Below are 22,121 nucleotides of genomic sequence, written 5' to 3' on the forward strand. Positions count from 1 at the left end.
CATTTTAATTTAATAGAATTTTTAATAGTAATTTAATAGTAATGAATTTAGTGAGTAGTTATCAATGAATGATAATAAAAGATAAATTCATTTTACTCATCTATGTGCTTATGGAATATTGTGTAAGGTTCTGCTTTATTTAAACCTGCTATAAGAATGACATAAGAGAACAGTGTTAGGGCCCTAAATATAAAGATTTGAATCTTGGGAGTATGACGTAGCAGAATGTATTTATCTGACTCTTATTACATGTGGAAAGTTAACGAAGATGTAACCTTGAAGGCTAGGGAAGAGATATAAGTTGGAGTGAGCCCTCCCTTCTTGGTCACACTCTGCAATAACCTGTGTTTCTGTATGACTGTCTGAACTTCTTTGCAAAGAATACATAAAAGACCTTTGACTGAGTTTGTCTCTTACTTTGGTGAGAGTCGGTTTGATTTTGCCACTACATCTGCAATCCATCATTTAAACAAATTTGGCTAATTTACTTATTTTACAGAAAATATTGGCATATATTTTGTTGTTTTTATTAAGTATGTGTTAAATATATTAAAATTTTGCCATCTTTCCATGAATTATATTAGTGATCATTATGAAAATACATATCTTCAGAAGAGAAATTACAGAAATGACAAGATACTTTTTACAAAATGGGTGTCAAACTCAGTTCCTGGCGGGCCGCAGCACTGCACAGTTTAGGTTCAACCCTAATTAAACACACCTAATTCAGCTAATCAAGTCATTCAGGCTTGTTTGACAACTACATGGTTTGTGTGTTAGAGCAGGGTTGGAACTAAATTCTGCAGGGCTGCAGCCCTCCAGGACTGGAGTTTGACACCCCTGAAGGATGTGTTTCATTCAAGTTAATGAATTATTTTGCTTTTCGGGGAAGGGAACTCTTAAATAATCTGTTCTAAAATATTTTATGGGATTTTTTTTTATAAAATATTGAATCTAATTTAGGCTATTTCTTAGAATTTGGTAAGGGCTGTGTGTAAATATGAAACAAAGGATTGAACATAGAGTAGAAAAGAAATATAAACCCCAGGCATTTATAATATGTATATTTAAAAAAAAAAAAAAAAAAAAATGAATGCCATATTGACCGCTGTTAGATTAAGATCAATGATTTAGAAATAGTAAATTATATATAGTGTTATGTACGCTCCAGTCCAACAGGTGGCGATATGAAGCAGTTCAGCTCCTCTACCATTCAATCCACCGAAGAAAACGAAAGTAAAAGTAACACAAAACTGTACTATACCAAGAAAAAAAAAAAAAAAAACCTTGGATGGCTTCGATTCATAGGTCCCAGACAGACTCAAAAACTGTATCATTTACGAACATTAATATAATCTACAATCTATCTTTCTATACCGACGACAGACCACGACATGAGAAGAGTGTGAGACTCGTGGGAGGGGGCTTACAACAAACGGAACCGGGGACAATCTAGAATGCGTCACTGACGGAGCGCGAACAAAAATCGAAAGTGTTCAAGGACAACTGTATTCTGTTAACTGTGCACAAGAACGTCTGTACTCCTGCAAGTAAGCTTTAATACTTTAATTGTTAGTTATTTGGAGAATGAAGGGATTTCAGCTTGATTTAAATTCGAAGTTGTAGGCCTGTGCAAGTTCCTATAACCGACGGCAAAGCAGCTGAAAATTACGCAAACCGCGGGATGATCACGCATGTTAAAAAATAAATGGGTTTCCATCCAAAATTGCGAATTTAATTTAGGCCTATGCGCAAATTTTGGATTATCGCATAAAATATTTTCGAATAAGCACCGTTTCCATCCGACAAGTCAAAGAGAACAAAATCGTCACTTCCTGACAAACTGACACTGTAGTATCACTAAGAAAAGTAGGAGAAACCACTGAATAGCCTATAATAAATTTTCATTTAATAAATTGCTTCAGAGCGAGCAGACAAAGCACAAAAGCGGTCATTCGGAGGCGGAAGCTGCTGTTCGGAAACGGGGTCGAGTACAGTCAGACAGTAAATTCTAAAAAAGGATGTGTTCATTTTTAATTTAATTTTTGTGTTGAATGTTTTCGCACAATTTTTGCGTTGACCAGTTTAACACGTATGTTTTGTGTCATTTTGTGTACATAATTGACACAAATTGTGTAACTATAACACAAGTGTGTAGAAAATTAACAGGAACACGTGGTTGAGTTAAAAGTAATACAAAATATGTTGTCCTTAACTCAACAAGTGATATGATTCAACACCGGTTGTGTTGTTTTCAACACATCCTTTTTAAGAGTGTACGTAAAATTCTTTGACAGATTTTGAGCGGGCATTTCTGAAGCAACATTTCAGATGCTGTGCAATGAAATCGGTCCGTTGGTTAGTCAGGTTATGCCGACCCTCGTGCAAATTCACATGATGCGCATGGAAGAATTTATTCAGTAAATGTGTTCCATCTCCAATTTTTTTACATTAACCCTTATACGCACCAGTCAAAAAACACTTCAAGCGAGCGTAAAAACTTTTTTGCGAATTAATCCCTCACCCCTCCCACGAAATTTGGCATTCCTATCACTCGTTTCTGATGAGAGACTTCAAAATGCGCAAAAAAAAAAAAAAAAAAAAAAAAAAAAAAAGTATTTTAATGAATAATAATTTTTTCGAAGGATTTTTCCCACCATTCTTTCATTTAGTCTGCTTTTATCATTTCAGATCATTTAGATAACTCGCATTACTGGCAAGTAGAATTGAAGAGTTTCGTTGCAAAACGAGATATATCCATTTTGAGAAATGTTGGTTATTTGACATTATTATTTAAGACATCAACAGTCAAGTTCATTCACAATTTTTGTACATTAAACTATTCCTTGAGCTCAGTGAAGGCCAGGGACAAAATATTTTTCAAATCCAGGATATTTTTTATTTAATTTTATGTCCACAAATAGTTCATAAATAAGTCAAAAACCATCCCAAAATGCAACATATTTATCTTAACATTGTCAAACATCTTAAATTGGTTAAAAAAATAAGATTCTGAGTTAGTTTTGGCCAGAACATACACAACATGGGCGACATTACCCCCCTAGATGGTTAGTCATCCCCGTTGTCAGCCACGCTACAATTGAAGCGGTTTGCCATGCCCAGGCCCAGTTGTACGGAGGTACTAGACGGTGCTAAATAGCCTCAAACGAAAGCAAAAGCAACTGAAGATCTGGCAAAATAGCCAGACTCATTGTGTAGTTTAGAGAGCTTCACTGATTATAACACAACTTGTGAGATCGCGATAAACTGAGATGAGTGACGCTTTTACGTGATAATGAACTGAGCGAGCTTTGCGCACTTTCTAGGCTGTAATCCGTTTTATGCGGTGCAATGTTTCGGAATGACATCTGCATATTTATGCTGTATTCGTTCTTCGCCCGGCCTTTGTCCGACAGCTTATCAGAATTCTCGGCCCGAGTCTGACCCGAGCCCGTCTTTTTGCCTTCTCAAATCATCACGACTTGCCTAAAATAAAATATCTATAAATGTAAAACAGTTCAAGTATAAAACAATGTTAGTTTAAACGTTAAACCTACATAAATATGTGCTATTAGGCGCATATCCAGTCATTTGTGTGGAGAGTGGAAGCTAAAGCCGCTTTGCAGAACATGGTGTTGCCAGTGCGATCACTTGCATTTTTTTCAGTGGAAACCATTTTAAATATTCCGTCATTTTTGCTGATAAAAGTAAGAATAATACATCATATTAAACTGTAAAGGGTCTACTTTTATTTGTGTGCACTCACAATATTAACAAAACGTTGCAAACGGTGCTTCTAAAATAAAGAAAACAAACATGATGCGCTTTCTGTGGTCTCAACAGGAGCGCTTTGCAAAAATGAACAGAAACTCAGCGAATACATCCCTCACAAACATGATACATATGTCTATAGAAGGCTTTAAATTATAACTTAACGAAATAAAGAAAATCGAAAACAAAAACTATTGCTTTGTGGCAAGATTTACTCTACTTGAACGCGGAACAGCTCGCTGCTGCTGCTGCTGACAGAGACACTAAACGCCTTCCGAACTGGTCTCGAAAATGAAAGCAAAAGTGAAGTCTCGTGTTGTTTCCACCAGCGCGGATTTTTTTTTTTCATCGCCATATTTGGTGGATGTCTAAAATATAAAAATAAGAAGAAGCCTAAAATTGGCCCGAAGCCCGGCACTAGGGGCGTAAAAAAGTCGGGGCCGTCGGGCTCGGGCTGCAATGCAGGGCTCTACCGGGACATATCAACCAGTAGCCTAATTTCATTGCCAGTAACGGACGGTAATGTTCAGGAATGAATAGAATGTGATTTATGACAAAATAGTCCCACAACTGATCGTTCTTTTTTTCTTAACGTGTTTCACCTTTAGTAACACCGAATCAAAACGGATACATTTCAAGTAACACGGGGAAAAAGACACGGAAAATCAGAAAAGCAGCCTGCACATTTGGTACTATAACCGTTATCGCACTTTGTAAAGAAACTGGTCTGGCAGATATCGCGTTTTGTGAAAAAAATACATTTTATAGTAGGCCTAAAATGTACATTCTTAAATTTTATTAATGGCAGCAATTCACACATAGATTAAGGTACATCTGAACAGTGATTTCCAATAATAAAATCCAAATGTCAAAAAATGGCGTTTATCGCGTTTTGCAACCAAACTCTTCAATTGGTTACAGCCACAGGAAGATGTCGACAAAAACAAACATTTGCTAATTTCGCAACATGTAATACGGTTTTATCTTAAAAAAAAAAAAAAAAAAAAAAAAAAAAAAAAAATGTTTTGATTTAAGTAGCATATCACATTACGTTTAGTACAAATAGTGCATTACACTTATTCAGTAATCAGTTATGGTAGGACATCTTGGGGGGGAAAAAAATCTAATCAGAGTAATGAAAATTAAGTAAAATTCAAAAGCACTATGATACAACAAGGTAGGAACAATTTGTGTAAACGTAAGAGTATTTAAAGACTCCAGTACAGAAAGTAAAGTATTGTTGGTTATTAATGTCTGTAGCAAAGTACTGACTTAATGTTTATTTCTTGCTTAGGTCCATGTTTTTTTGTTTTTTTTTTTCTAAAATGATCTTTAATATTTTTTCTTCTCATTTGCCCCTCTGAAATGCTATGTTATTAATCTCAGTAACATTGTTATCTCCAGGTCATGCTGGATAGCTGACATTTTTCACAAACCAGTGCTGATGTTTGCACTGGCTGTTCAGCTGCAGTATGTCAAGGGACCAAGGAAAGGACTCTCCATCTGAGATGAGTCTTCCTGGGGAACATAGGTTAGTCTTTTAAAGATTCCTTTATTAAGTTTCTTTTTTTTTTTTTTCCTGTAAACAAAACCTTAAAAAAAACAATGGGTGTTTTTCTCAGTATTGACAAGTAACTGGTTTAGGTTGTAGACTTCCTAACACTCATTGCCAGAATTTATTGAGATTGCAACGTGTTCATAAATGGTATGACTGAGCCTGGTTTATCCCAAGGTTTTTATTTACTACTGTCACCTTTGGCTTGCTCAGTTGGGGTCTAAAAGACAGTTAATGTTCCATAATATCATCAATTTAATGGCACTGAAACCACTGGGAAAACATGAAATCTTGAACTGAATTGAGCTGAATGATGGCACTGTTCTTTTTTTTTGAGCTGTTGTCAGCGGAATTTGGATTTGTCTCATATTTGAAGACATTTGCATCATTGATCTTGATATTTCCCTGTTTATTACTATGAAGCTGCTTTTAAACAATTTGTATTGTATAAAGCGTTATAGACATAAAGATAACTTGACTCGAGCATCAACAAAACACTGATGATGTGGGTGAGGAGAAAAAAAAACTTGGAAAAAGTAGTTCATGTCTATATGAATTGAGTCATTTAAGAAGTTGTTTATGAAAGATAAAGTTAAAAAACTCAGGTAGACAGGAACATTTCTAGAGTCTAAACATTTCCTTTGTTTTACTTGCATAGCCAGTTTATTTTATAATGCAGGGTTGGGGAACGTTGATCCTGGAGGGCCGGTGTCCCTGAAGAGTTTAGCTTCAACCCTAGTCAAACGCACCTGAACAAGATAATCAAGGTCTTCAGGATACAAGTTGGAATTTTTTTTTTATATATATATATATATAGTTTAGCAATTGAACCCTTGTTAAGGAAGTTTAGAGCAGACTTAAAGGGTATAAACATTCCAAATTGTGAAAGTGTTTTTAAACTATCAGCTTAAGCTGATGATATTGTCATTCTTATTAAGGAACTGTAACGTAGTGAGGGAGACGTAAAGTGGGTGGATCCATCTGCAGAGCTTTATTGGCTTTAGACAGAGACATGGTCGCAAAACAGGCAGGGTCAGACATTGGCAAACAGGTACTGTATGTTGGAGCAATCCGCAAGGCAGAAGAGGGTCGAACAAAGGCGAACGTAATCCAAAACGACAAAACCAGGCATAAATTCAAAACTCAGAGAACAAGACAAGAATACAGGACACTAGGACAAGGCTTTGTACAAATGCTAATACCAATCCAATGCTTCAATATTTGGGTATATATCTGGGGGATGATATGATTGTTAAAAAGATTTTTGAAGGAATAGAGGAAAAAATTGTTGGTCATTTGAATAAATGGAAGTTTTTACTTTCTAACATGTCTTAAAGAGGACAGGTTTTAATCATGAATAATTTGGCATTGGTTGGCTTTTATAGATCCCCCACCACTTTTATTAAAAAAGGTTCAATATGTATTAGTTAACTTCTTTTGGGATAACCTACATTGGGCTCCACAAAGTGTTCTATTTTTGTCTAAAGAGGAGGGGGGACAAGGTCTGATTCACTTACAGAGTAGAATTTATACAAAGGTTTCTTGACACTTCTTTAAATGAGAATAGGAATCTGGCTGCTTCCATTATTTTAAGAATTTCGAAGGTTTAGGCTTGGACAAGTCTTTGTTTTGGATGAACCTAAAGAAGATGTCTGTTTCTAAGTTACCTATTGTAATTTATTTAAAGTGTGGTCACTTTTTAATGTGTTGAATGTGTTGAGAAGTGAAAATATTTTTTGTATTGGACTCTACAAGAACCACTAATCTTATTTGGATGTGTTGAATGAAGCCTTTTTTTTTTTCTGCTTTGACGGACTTACTTACAGAGTCTCATGTCGCTGCTCTCGAAAGTTTAATTCACATAGCTGGACCTGACTTATCTAACACTAATGCAATGACAGGAAAGTTGAAAACCCCATATCCGTCTGTTGCTGTTGACTAAGTTGAAAGAGAACATTACAGAAGAAGAATTTAAAATCATGAAGGATTTTGCTGAAGGCCGGATTCAGCCTAAGAGGGACAATTTTATTCTGAATGTGTATTTGGTACCCGATCTGGAAATGTGTAATGGTTTTCTTTTAGAGTGTAATAATTTAATAATAAACGTTTTGTTAAGGAAAGAGAAAGCATATGGTAAAGCAATGTATAAATGTTGTGTTAAAGTTTTCAATAAGAAAAGTCTTGATGGAAAAATAGACACACCTAGGCGTAATGTCTTACACCTAAAACGCAAGACCTAAGTGGGGGGCACTTTATAAGTCACCATTAACTTAAAAAAAAACAAAAAAAAAAACAGGGGATTTACAATGGAGAGTTTTGCGCCAAACTCATTAACTCATTTGTTTCAGTACTGAACTGTGAATTTAATCAAGAGTGTCCTTTTTGTTTACAAAGAGAAACAATTTTTCATGCTTTTATGCATTGTAGTAGACTAGTTTTTTTTATTTTTTTTTTTATTTTTACAATATCTGTTTAAATGGTTTGATGAAGTGTTCTCAGTGGAGGTTTTATGTATTCATGAAAACATTCTTATTAATGTCAGTTGTTTAATTTGATCAAATCATGATTAAATCATGGTGCATTTGTCCATCAGTGCCTGTATTAGGTGGTTTAGGTGCAGGATGGTGTATTGCTTAAGTTTCCTCAGTTAAAGGTGATTCCTAAAGATTGTGGAATGGATAAAAATACTGGTTGTATTTCCTTATTAAAGGGTTATGAAAAACTAGTTTTTAATTCTATAGGGAAAAAAAAATATTGTATTACATATGTGTCAAAACTTTAAATTTGAATCAGTTGAAAGGAAAAACTGACACAAGATCCTATCTTGGAGACTTTTGTATTAACCTCCCATTTCAAAAAGATGTGGAGATATTCAATGGAGATTAATGTATTGCATTTTAGCCACAATTTTTTATTTATTTTTTCTAACCATGCATACTTTGGGGCGCTCGGGTCGCACATGCACATTGAAGTTATTTTGTACTAATCAGTCATTCCACCAGGAGGCAACACTGTCCGGGCCAATTATTTCACAGTAGAAAACGAAAGTAAAGAGACGGAACAACAACAAAATAACAAAGACTTCAACAGCGACAGATGCTCACATTGACAAGTGCTTGTGAGTGAGAGAATATGAGAAAGCCCAGCTTTGGTTTAAAAAGGTTGATGTGACGTTTCCGTTCCTTCCTTCGGGGAACGGGGGTTACATTGGTAACCGATACGTTTTCTGTATACTAAGAGAAATTTATATTGGGCTGTTATTGTAAGGGAACATTACAAGAACAATGTTTAATTGTTAATTTTGTAATAGATCAAGCTAAATTAGCCATTTAAAAATCTCATCAGGAGAAAAACAGGAAAGGATTTTTGTATGGTAGCTTTATTGAAATCCCTGGTGGAATCACAAGTAGTTATGGAATATATCTGTTACAAGCATATTGATTATTTTCTTCTTCTTTTTTTTAATGGATGGGGTGTTTATAGTGAATGAGTTTGGTGGTTTGGTTTTTAATTGGTAATGTAATTTATTGTGTGTTATAGCAGACATTTAGGAATACAGAATAATGTTCAATGTTTATTGTGAATATGATATACAGTACTGTGCAAACGTCTTAGGCCACTAGTATTTTCACAAACAAAAAATGGTTTTAAATCAGTTATTTCTATTTTTGCTGTATTGTGTCAATAGGAAATATTATCTTACACTTCCAAACATTCATTTTGGCATTAATTGTAATAATCCAGTGAGATTTTTGTTTGCACAAGTAGTCTGACAACAACCAGTGCTCCACACAGAGATCTGATCTCATCATCATCCAGTCTGTCTGGAATGACATAAAGAAACAAAACAATCTGAGACAGACTAAATCCAGAAGAACTGTGGCAACATCTCCAAGATGCTTCAAGAAACCTTCTGCAAAGCTACAGTGCTGTTAAAAGTTTTAGGCACTTGTTTAAAATGCTCTAAAATGAGGATGTTGTCAAAGTTCATTGTCATTTATGTCATAAATGTTTTTTCTTTCTTAATACTTCTAATATTAATTACTTTTAATTAATATTCTAATTACTTCTAACATTAAATCAACATCTGTTGTGACCATCCTTTGTGTTTACAACAGCTTTTGCCTTAGGTGCACTTTCGCATAGTTTTTCAGGTAGCTTTACAGGTAGGTTTCTTGAAGCATCTTGGAGACGTTGCCACAGTTCTTCTGGATTTAGTCTCTCTCAGATTGTTTTGTTTCTTTATGTCATTCCAGACAGACTGGATGATGATGAGATCAGATCTCTGTGTGGAGCACTGGCTGTTGTCAGACTTCTTGTGCAAACAAAAATCTCACTGAATTATTACAATTAATGCCAAAATGAATGTTTGGAAGTGTAATATAATATTTCCTATTGACACAATACAGCAAAAATAGAAATAACTGATTTAAAACCATTTTTTTGTTTGTGAAAATACTAGTGGCCTAAGACTTTTGCACAGTACTGTATGCAGTTAATGTTTCTGTGTAGAATAATAGGTTTGCAAAAGTAAAAGTCTCTCTCTCTCTCTCTCTCTCTCTTTGCTCTTTGTGTCCTTAGAGAAAGATCAGGCTCAGACGTGTTCAGCTCTGCATCTGTGAAGAGTGACTGGTCAAAAGATGAACCACCGAAATTCAGTGAGAAAAAAACATCATCTATCAAAAGGTATTTCATGTGTTTTGCATTACAGCGTAACATTAGCTAAATTTAATGAAGTCAATTTAACTACAAGCAGAACATTTAACTAATAAAGAACAATGCAAATATGTTTGACTTTGATGTGCTTTGAATAAATCAAAGTGCATTTGCCTGTCAGTGTCTTTATTAGGTTCTTTAGGTGCAAAATTGTACCATAGGAAATTAGGAATGCACTAATATGCTTAATGAATAGTACATAAATTCAACATGGAGAATCGTCTTTTGTAAATTTTGTGTTGTCACCTTGTAATCCGTTGTATTGCGTGTTGTACTGATTTGTTTTGCTCTCTATGCATATTGTGGTTAGCTCAGTATCACTCAGATTCACAGCAAATAGTTCTTTCTTTTTTGCATCTTTGTCTGTATGCACACTTTCTCCTCCTTTTTCCAATTTTATTTGTATCTGTGTAAGCTTCACTATGCATTATGTACAAAAAGGGTTAAATGTAAATTATATTTTAAAATAAAAAACAACAACTGCTTGTTTACCATTTTAATTGCAAAAATAAACAAATGTAAAAACAAGAAAAAATCAAAACAAAAGAACAGAACAAATTTTAACTGGTTTAAGGAACATGCAATCAACTGAAGGAAGTAATCAAAACATTTACAAGTAATTACATTTTTCTGCTACAGCTCACTTTGTGTCCTCCTGTATGTCATGTGTTTTGTCTGTTGTAATGCATTATTCACTACTGTAAATTTACATGACTGATGGATGTTTTCTGTCAAAACAATGAATCGATTATTTTCATTTTTGATTGTAAATAACTTCATTGATTAGTTGATGAAGTCCTACCATCCATGCATGGTCATGAGTCATGAGAACGATAAAAGCACGGCAATACTGCATGTCATTACATTAAGTCTTGAGAATGTTAAATCTCCTGTAGTAAAGTGTTTTTTTTCCTCTCTATCTCTCTCTGTTCTTTGTGCCCTTAGAGAAAGATCAGGCTCATGTGTGTCCAGCTCTCCATCTGTGAAGAGTCACTGGTCAAAAGATGAACCACCGAAATTCAGTGAGAAAAAAACATCATCTAGAAACATCATCAAAAGGTATTTCATCATTTAAAAAAAAAAAAAAATGTTTTACTGAAATTTTACTACTACTGGTTAATATAACACTACTAGTTAATATAATGCAAGTTCGTGATAAAATAAGAAAAGCATTTTCCATTAACACTTTTTTTTAATTTTTTTTTTTATGGCTAATGAATGCTGAATAAAAGTCAATGTAACAGTGTTAAGTACCCTTATTATTTGCATGTGGTTATGTGATTATTGTTACACATTTGAAAACCCTTGAAAAGTTCCTGGGTTTAGTGTGAATCTTCATCATAACAGTAGAAAACAGCAGTTATCATGAAACAGCAGTTATCATGAAACAGCAGTTATCATGAAACAGCAGGGTTTGCTGTGGCAGACTGGAAGTTTTTGGTAATCACATTTAGGTAGAAGAATAGATCGCTTAAGTCACCCTTCCTATCAAAAAGAGTTTAGAAATCAAATTGATTTGATTGATTTGATTACAATTATTAAATTTATGAACTCATAGCAGAACTGTGTGATTTGATTATCAGGGCTTGAAATGAATTTATGTGCAAGAGAGAAGTTAATCCAATGCAGCGTTCATTATAAATAGTCATAGTTAATGATAAGAACAAGAACAAGCTAGCAACATAACAGCAACATAAAATATTATGGGGGTTCAAGCTAACATAACTATGTAGCAGGGACATCTCTGTATTTTTTATTATTATTATTTAGTTAGTAAACAAAACCTTTATATGTTCTGTTCAGTTAGATTAATCAAATGTGTAAAATTACCAGCATATTAATTTTCACATCTATACATTTATAAAAAGAAATTGGTACATTTGAACCATGGAAATGGAAAGATCATTAACTTTTGCTCTTTGTAAGTGCACACTTCTAAAGAGGACTAGAGAGAGCATGTGCAGATATCAGTAATAAAGGAATTTCCTTGTAGTAGAGTGATGGTGTCTCTCTCATGCGGTTTTGATGATTTTTTGCCCAAAATGATGAACACAGCTGTGAACCTGTTAGTTTCCTATTGTGATTTGTTGTTTTGTGTGATTTAGCAACAAATGACAGAAGACCACAGTAAATATTTTAGCCACAAATCAGTTTGTTGTAAAGATGTATGAAAATGTTACATTAAATTGTCCTTTTTGTGATGCCTTAGATACTATTTCTACTGTTTCCCATCTGTTTTGTGGTTGAATTGATCCTATTTTTGTGCTAAGAAAAATAATAACAAAATTATTTTTTTTTTGTATACTAATAATTTATTTATAGTGGGTTGATCTTATAAGAGATCTTTAGAAGAACAATGTGTACTTGCTAATTTTGCAATAGGTCAAGCTGAATTTGCCATTTAAAAATCTCATCAGGAAAAAAATCAGCAAAGGATTTTTGTATGAAAGCTTTATTTAAATCCCTGGTAGAATCACGATTATTTTTAGAATACATCTGTTACAAGCATATTGATTATTTTCTTCTTCTTCTTCTTTAATGGATATGGGGTGTAAAGGAAGCTCTGTTTATAGTGAATGAGTTTGGTGGTTTGGTTTTTAATTGGTAAAGCAATTTATTGTGTGTTATAGCAGACATGTGAGGTATAGCAGATATTTAGGAATACAGAATAATGTTCAATGTTTATTGTGAATATTATATATGTGTTTAATGTTTCTGTGTAGAATAATAGGTTTGCAAAAGTAAAAGTCTCTCTCTCTCTCTCTCTCTTTGCTCTTTGTGTCCTTAGAGAAAGATCAGGCTCAGACGTGTTCAGCTCTGCATCTGTAAAGAGTGACTGGTCAAAAGATGAACCACCGAAATTCAGTGAGAAAAAAACATCTACCAAAAGGTATTTCATGTGTTTTGCATTACAGCATAACATTAGCTAAATTTAATGAAGTCAATTTAACTACAAGCAGAACATTTAATTAATAAAGAACAATGCAAATATGTTTGACTTTGATGTGCTTTGAATAAATCAAAGTGCATTTGCCCGTCTGTGTCTGTATTAGGTGCTTAAAGCCGGCTTCACACTACAGGATTTTTTAAATCCTAACCAATTATGAAATCTGGTTGCAGCACACACATAAGGAGAATCGTTGCAGATTATCTTCCCTGAAATCTTAAACATGCACACACTACAAGATTTGGGAGCGCCTCACGTGATTTTACGCAACAGATTGCCATTTCAGCAACTAATGTTCACAAATGTTTGTTTGTTTGTTTGTTTTTTGTTTTGTTTTTTTAAATGTTAGTTAAGTGTTATATGCTTTAACTGTTTTATATCTATAGATTTTACTTTAGCCAGGTCATAATTTGAGAAGGCAAAACTGTTTAAACATAGTCTATGATCAACTCACTGTCTGCCGCTGACCGCGTGGTCATTAATTAAAAAAACTATGTTTTTTTGGTCAAAAAACAAAAACTTATATTTAACGAACAAAAAAAATGCTCCAAACGTTTTTCTAAATTAACTTAATAAAAAAAACGAAACAAAATATGATCACTTTGCCATTACATACAAAACTGAACTATTTTAATTGCTAAAACAATAGTATAAGCTGTTTTGGGAGACGGGGAAAAAAGATGGGCTCAGCTCCGACTCGGGCCGCATGGAGCAAGGAAAGCAAAGCTTTTGTGGTATGTTTTCAATGTATTATACAGACAGTGTTACTACAAAAAAAATAAGAAGCAGTTTCCTCCACCTCCACTATTCAATGGACCGTACAGCAGCTGTTTTGTGGATTGGCTGTTGTGAAAGTACTGACGTAATCATAGCCGTCATCATCCCGATTTAAAATCCTGGATATCAAACATGTTTGATATGATCGGGGCAGCCCCGATTTGTGTGAGAGCAGATCGGGAGGTGAAAGATTCGATCTGTGAACGTCTCACATTGTCAGATAATCCGTGCCGAACATCGGGACCGATCGAGGTGCTCGACAAGATTTTTGCTCCGATTCTCGGGAGGGGAAAATCGGGGCAAAATCGGGCTAAAAATCCTGTAGTGTGAGGCTGGCTTTAGGTGCAAAATTGTAATATGCTTAATGAATAGTACATAAATTAAACATGGAGAATCCACTTTTAAAACTTTTGTGTTGTCACCTTGTAATCAGTTGTATTGCATGTTGTACTGTTAAACTTTTAGCAGTGGTTTGTTTTGCTCTCTATGCAGATTGTGGTTAGCCCAGTATCAGTCAGATTCACAGCAAATCTCTTTCTTTTTTGCATCTTTGTCTGTATGCACACTTTCTCCTCCTTTATCCAATTTTATTTGTATTTGTGTAAGCTTCACTATGCATTATGTACAAAAAGAGTTAAATATAAATTATGTTTTAAAATAAACAACAACTGCTTGTTTACCATTTTAATGCAAAAGTAAAAAATAAACAAATCTAAAAATAATAAGAAAAAAATAACAACAAATTTTAACTGGTTTAAGGAACATGCAGTCAACTGAAGGAAGTAATTATATTTTTCTGCTACAGCTCACTTTGTGTCTTCCTCTATGTCATGTGTTTTGTCTGTTGTAATGCATTATTCACTGCTGTAAATTTACATGACTGATGGATGTTTTCTGTCAAAACAATTAATCGATTATTTTTCATTTCTGATTGTAAATAACTTCATTGATTAGTTGATGAAGTCCAACCATCCATGCATGGTCATGAGTCATGAGAAAGATAAAAGCACAGCATGTCATTACATTAAGTCTTGAGAATGCTGAATCTCCTGTAGTAAAGTGTTTTTTTTCTCTCTATCTCTCTCTGTTCTTTGTGTCCTTAGAGAAAGATCAGGCTCATGTGTGTCCAGCTCTCCATCTGTGAAGAGTCACTGGTCAAAAGATGAACCACCGAAATTCAGTGAGAAAGAAACATCATCTATCAAAAGGTATTTCATAATTAAAAAAAAAAATGTTTTACTGAAATTTTACTACTACTGGTTAATATAACACTACTAGTTAATATAATGCAAGTTTTTGATAAAATAAGAAATGCATTTCCCATTAACACTTTTTTTGTTTGTTTTTATGGCTAATGAATGCTGAATAAAAGTCAATGTAACAGTGTTAAGTACCCTTATTATTTGCATGTGATTGTGTGATTATTGTAACACATATGAAAACCATTGAAAAGTTCCTGGGTTTAGTGTGAATCTTCATCATAACAACAGAAAAGAGCAGCAGAACGGCAGTTCCCCGTCAGTCGTTTCACTACGACGGTACATATGGGAACTCACCTGAGTGCCCAATCACCTCTGAGCTTTATAGAAAAGGCGAATGCCTTTTTATAGAAAATTTGCATGCAACACCACTCCCCCGTACATACGGCTATATAAGATGACGGCGTGCATCCACTCATTCAGGTTTTCGCTTCGGAGCCTCACCGCTACGAGCTGCTTCAAGAGTTACGCTCTCTCTGTAAACCAGCGCTAAAACAAAAACATCGCTGCAGTTTCTAGATCCTGCGAGCCAGCTGCCTAATAAGGAACGTGCCGGCTTCCTCGCACGCCAGCGAGTCTTCTCTACTCACTACTTCTCTACTTGTTCACTACTCACAGTAGTGAGTAGTGAACAAACACGCGCACACACACACCGTGAACACACACCCGAAGCAGTGGGCAGCCATATCGCTATCGCTGCGGCGCCAGTCGTGGTATTGAGGTGAAACCCTTGAGCAAGGCACCGATCTCCCAACTGCTCCCCGCGCGCCGCAGCATAGCGATATGGCTGCCCACTGCTTCGTGTGTGTGTTCACAGTGTGTGTGTGTGCGCGTGTTTGTTCACTACTCACTACTGTTCCGAGTATGGGTCACCATACTTGGCCACATGTCACGTCCTTTCCTTCCTTCCTTTCCTTTCCTTCTGACCGCACAGATTGTGCTGTGTTCTCCCTGGGCGAACCGGGATCTAAAAGAGCAACTTTCCTTACGGTGGTTGAGAGGCATTTCCCGGTATGTCTTTCCGACCGTGCGTTTCTGGGTGCGGTAGTTTCCTTACCTCTATTGACGGTCACGATCGCTCTCTCTCGTGCCTGGGCTTAGCGCACTCTGAGGCGGCGTTTGTGGATGGTTCATGCGCTCATTGCGAGCGCATGTCCATGGCTGCGTTGAGGTCCCGCCTCTTGGGGGACCTCCAGGTGACGGTGCAGAACGTTCCGCCGGGTAAAACCCCACGGGCTTCCGCTCCACCGCATGGTCCCGCGGTGATGTCCAAACAGACCACTCCCCCGCCTAAAAGCGGGCCCAGCGTCTCTTTTGGAGCTCCCCAAGAGGATAAGATGTCTATCTCCGCATCAGAGGGGGAACAGTCGGCAGATGAGGCCGACGTTTCGGCGAGACAGCGCCCCTCCGCGGTCGCTGCCCCGTCCAAGGTGGACGCTGAGCTGTCGGCTATGCTCCTCCAGGCCGCCAAGGGGAACGGGCTGGAGGTGCCCAAGGTGTTGGCGACAGTGTCAACAGTGTTTTTTTTTTATTTAGTTAGTAAACAAAACCTTTATATGTTCTGTTCAGTTTAATTAATTAATTCAGATTAATCAAATGTTAGATTAATCAAAAATTACCAGCATATTCATTTTCACATCTATACATTTATAAAATAGAATTAGTGCATTTGAACCACTGGAATGGAATGATCATTAACTTTTGCTCTTTATAAGTGCAAATTTCTGAGGAGGACTAGAGAGAGCATGTGCTGATATCAGTAACAAAGGAATTTTCTTGTAGTAGAGTGTTGATTTCTCTCATGCAGTTTTGATGATTGTTTGCCCAAAATGATAAACACAGCTGTAAACCTTTTAGTTTCCTATTGTGATTTGTTGTTTTGTGTGATTTAGCAACAAAGGACAGAAGACCACAGTAAATATTGGTGCGGAATTTACACGGTGGGAAGCTCTAAAAGCCCAGAGGGGAATGACGAGTGATGTGGAACTGGCAACTTTTCTTCTTAACCGGTGAGAACAAAAATGTATTTTAGATGCCACAATTTACCTTCTAGTTTAATTTAAAACATAAATAATTAACCACAACAAAGTGTTTTTTTTTGCCAGAAACGTAATAATCTATAACATGCAATTTAGCTTTTTAAATTGTGTACACTCTGCCTTTTAAAGCAAATGTAGCACTTTACAATAGTTGTTGAAATACTCATAAACCAAAATGTTTAAACAACAACAAAAAATGTGTTCCTTAAAAACAAAACAAAAAAAAAACATTTGTTTTATCATGTCAGTTGTGTGATAATAAGGCTTTGGTTTTGGTTTGGACTTTCTGTCATTGCTATGTGATGTCGTCCGTCAGTCAGTCAGTCAGTTTATATATATATATATATATATATATATATATATATATATATAAATAAGTTTATAATGCTCATCAAAGTTGCGTTTATTTGATTAAAAATACAGAAAATAAAATGTAATTTTGTGAAAAATGTAATTTATTTCTGTGATCAAAGCTGATTTTTTTTTTCAGCATCATTACTCCAGTATTCAGTGTCACATTAACCTTCAGAAATCACTCTAATATGCTGATTTATTATCAGTGCTGGATTATAAGTTACTTTTTTTTTTGATGTGATACTGTGATACTTTTTTCAGGATTCTTTAATGAATAAAAAGTTAAAAAGAACAGCTTTTATTTAAAATAGAAATCTTTTCTAACAATATACACTACTATTCAAAAGTTTGAGGTCAGTCAATTTTTATTCTTTCTTTTTTTTTACTTTTTATTACTTTTATTCAGCAAGGATGTGTTAAATTGATAAAAAGTGATAGCAAAGACTTGTATTGTTAGAAAAGATGTAGATTTTGAATAAATGCTGTTCTTTTTAACTAATTCACCAAAGAATGCTAAAAAAATTATCACAGGTTCCAAAAAAATTTGGTAGCACAACTGTTGCCAACATATAATATATAATATAATACGTATAGCATATCATGATTCTAATAATAAATCAGCATATTGAAATGCTTTCTGAAGGATCATGTTACACTGAAGACCGGAATTCAGCTTTGCATCACATATATATATATATATATATATATATATATATATATATATATATAACATTTTGCAATATTATTGTTTTTTTTCTGTATTTTTGATCAAATAAATGCAGTCTTGCACATAAGAGCCTTCTTTAAAAAAATATTACAATTACACATATATGAAGAGTTCAGCAAAAGCCTCTAAGTACATATGTGTTTTCTGTGTAAGTACTGGTACCTCTGACTGGGTTTAGGCTAATATTTAGCGCATTTGAAGTGAAAGTACATGATGAAAATATACTATGTGTGGAGAGCATTCACTCAGTACCGTTATCTCGTTTTTGACCAAGATGGCTTTTAGAGGCTTTTTCATTGGAAGTCTTTAATAAATAAATAAGTAAATATATATATATATATATATATATATATATATATATATATATATATATACATACATACATATACATACTATGGATTTGTTTGCTAAAACTACTTTTCTAATATCGCAAATGTTGTAATTTATTTAATTCACTATGAACAGTGCCCAAATTTATTTTGCAATGTTTTTCAGGATTCAATCTGAGAAATCAGCCTTCCAGAACTACCGCTTCAACAAGAATTTTCTAGAAAATCTTGTCTGGATATTCCAGGTAAGGAAAAAAATATTGTTTATATTATAAAATAAAGTTTAAAAAAAAGTAATTATAATATTAACAAATAAATACATTATTCAACAATATTTATATTGTTTAAAATAATTAATTTTAGTTGTGCACACATCCACATCCCTGCGATTCTGTTTCATTTTGGCAGAGGAATATCTCATAAATACAAACTATGGCTTTCATACTGGCATGTGTTGTGCTGCTATCAGTAGGAATATACACACAATATGTTCTAACTTAAATTACTTTAAATTAAATTACAGCCTTTCTTAAAACTACAGTTATATGCAAACAATATTTAGTAACTTTACAGCTATGCATGATATACAGTCATATACAGAATAATATACAGTCATATGGACATTTGGAAATGTTCATTTTCCCTAACTCAGTTCTGGTACTTCTGTTTTTTTTTTTTGTTTTTTTTTTTGTTTTTTTGTTGTTGTTTTTTTTTTTTATTTCTTTACTTTTTTTGCTGAGAAGTTTACTAACATTTAATGTTGCATCAATATAATCAATGAGTCATGGAAAAAAATGCAGCAGCAATGTTCATAAATCAGTAGTGGTACTATCAATAATAATAATAATCCTTAAAATTACTGAATAAAGTTTGATATGGTAACTGATGATAACTTATGATAACTGATGTTTTAAAATTTTATTAAAGGGATCATCGGATGCCCATTTTTCCACAAGTTGATATGATTCTTTAGGGTCTTAATGAAAAGTCTCTAATATACTTTGATTAAAAATTCTCAATGGTTTTGTAAAACAACACTCTTTTTACCTTGTCAAAATGAGCTCCACAAAAATCAAAGAGCTGAAGGCCACTATCAGAGCAACCTGGGCTCTCATAACACCTGAGCAGTGCCACAGACTGATCGACTGAATGTCATGCCACATTGCTGCAGTAATTCAGGCAAAAGGAGCCCCAACTAAGTATTGAGTGCTGTACATGCTCATACTTTTCATGTTAATACTTTTCAGTTGGCCAAGATTTCTAAAAATCCTTTCTTTGTATTGGTCTTAAGTAATATTCTAATTTTCTGAGATACTGAATTTGGGGTTTTCATTAGTTGTCAGTTATAATCATCAAAATTAAAAGAAATAAACACTTGAAATATATCAGTCTGTGTGGAATAAATGTATGGATTATACAAGTTTCACTTCTTGAATGGAATTGGTGAAATAAATCAATTTTTGAAGATATTCTAATTATATGACCAGCACCTGTACGTATAAATCCAGTTGCAGTTGTTAGTAAAGGCTGCACTAAAATGTTGCAATGACAAAATATTGCACTAAATTAAAAGTTCAAATGTTACAAATAAGTTAAAATATTTATGTTGTAATACTGGTAGCACTAATATAAAAATTGATGATACATGTTACAATAAAGTTACAATTTTTATATAATATTTTATACAATAATTTTTAAAAATGGTCTTTTATCTCAACATTCCTATGAATGTTTTTCAGGGTTTTTTTAATGCATAATAGCAACCCTAGAATGTGATCAAACTGTCTGAAATAGCTGGGCTAATATATATATATATATGTATATAACATTTTTTATGACTGCAGAAATATGTTAATTCAGTACACACAATTTCCGACCGGTCACATCACCATAAAACACAATTTTTAACACCAAAGTTATTATAGTTTTGCATTTTATTTGTTTTTTTTTTTTATTTTATTTTAATATCGTTGTTGAAATTGCAATAAAATTTTGTTCTGTTTTTATTAGTTTTATTAATAATTTTGTTAATTTTAGTTTCATTTTTATTTTGTGAACACATTTCTATTTAGTTGTTATATAGTTTAGTTTCAGTTTTAGTTTTAGTAATTAAAGTTTAGCAGAATTAACAGATCACTTCCGGAGCACAGGCCAAAGAAGGACTTAATTTAACCTTAGTGATGCAAATGTCTAATGACGAAATTAAAGCATGCTGATTGATTAGATTGTAAAAGTACACAATTAAAAGTCATGCCTTTTTACTCCATAAATCTACACAAGTTGCGCTTACATTATATTTAAAAGCGCTAGACTGCATAATAAATGTGTTGTAATATTTAATTTGAAAATAAATATAATTTGTTTATATTAGGCCTGCATTTTTTTTAATCTTGTTTAACCATAATCATGATACTCTAACTGTTGTGTTTTGTTCACATTCCCGTGAATATACGCACATAAAACATAATTAGGACTAAAGACATTCAATAATAATAGAGGAGCCTTAACATTCGATTAGCAGTGTTGCACATTATAGCTATTCACACTGCAGCTGAAGCGAATGACCACTTAGGGAGCGCTCGTTGCTCGCATTCTGTAGCCTAGCTATATATATAATTTTATTTTATAAATTTTGTTCTTAATGCATGTATAAAGGACCAACAGCCACATATACACTGCAGAGTTTAAAAAGAGACAATTGCATTTAACAGTAAATGGCGTATTTTAATTTGTTCTTTTCATTTATGAAGAATTATAAGCGTGTATTTTATGCATATAAAAAAAATGTTTAGCCTGGCAGATTGTTCACACGATTTAGGCAAAAGCTTTTATTGTTTACAGTGAGGATGCACATTCTTGTGCTGCTTTACTTTAACTCTATTTACTTATAACTCTATTTTACTTCAAAACTCCAACTTAGAATGCCTATTTTGGTTTGATTGCTTGTGTTACATGAGAAAATGAATAATGTTAACTAACTGATGCAGTATAGATTTAATGCGGTTGCAGTTCAGGTCACAGTCTTTATGTCAAATGGGTCAAGTAGAGAATTAAATTTGTGCTTCTGCCAGATAATGGATCGGGTGTTCTGTTAAGCAGGCTATTGCGGCTGCAGGTTTACCAAACAGACCCTTGCAGGAGTCTGCTTTTCATCTCTAGGTCAACCTCATGTGCATGATGCGCCATTTACAGGTATTTTCTTAAACTGGCCGCCACACAGCTAATGTATTTTTCTGCCAGGGGGTGAGAATTATTACGAAAACGATTATTTATTTTTGATAATCATTATTTTATTTCAGTTCGTTTTTCAATAGCTGTTGTTAGTTTCGTTTCGCTTTAGTTTTTCATTTATTTTGACGTTTTTATTTTATTTCGGTTTATGAAAATGTGTTTTGATCAATCGTTTTAGTTTTCGTTTACGAAAATAACCTTGTTTCACACACTTTTCCAAAAAAAAAAAAAAAATGTTTTGATCATTTCAAAGAGTTACGAATGACACATCATTTAGATACTTTCATGTCTGGACAAAATCTATACCATTTTGCTATTTTGTAGTTATATTTCTTATGTTATCACAGCTTCAATAATGTTTTTTACTGTTGCCTGTCTTTAACTTGTTTGACCTCATGTTCATATGTGGATGTAAG

The 22,121-nt window shown here is 34.0% G+C and overlaps 1 pseudogene; it reads left to right on the top strand.

Annotated features, from left to right (window-relative positions):
* Nucleotides 1–1,310: 1,310 nt before the first annotated feature.
* LOC127160915 (uncharacterized) overlaps nucleotides 1,311–22,121 on the top strand; it is a 51,046-nt pseudogene continuing 30,235 nt past the window's right edge.

This window comes from Labeo rohita, unplaced genomic scaffold (genome assembly GCF_022985175.1).
Source record: "Labeo rohita strain BAU-BD-2019 unplaced genomic scaffold, IGBB_LRoh.1.0 scaffold_491, whole genome shotgun sequence".
Lineage (NCBI taxonomy): Eukaryota > Metazoa > Chordata > Actinopteri > Cypriniformes > Cyprinidae > Labeo > Labeo rohita.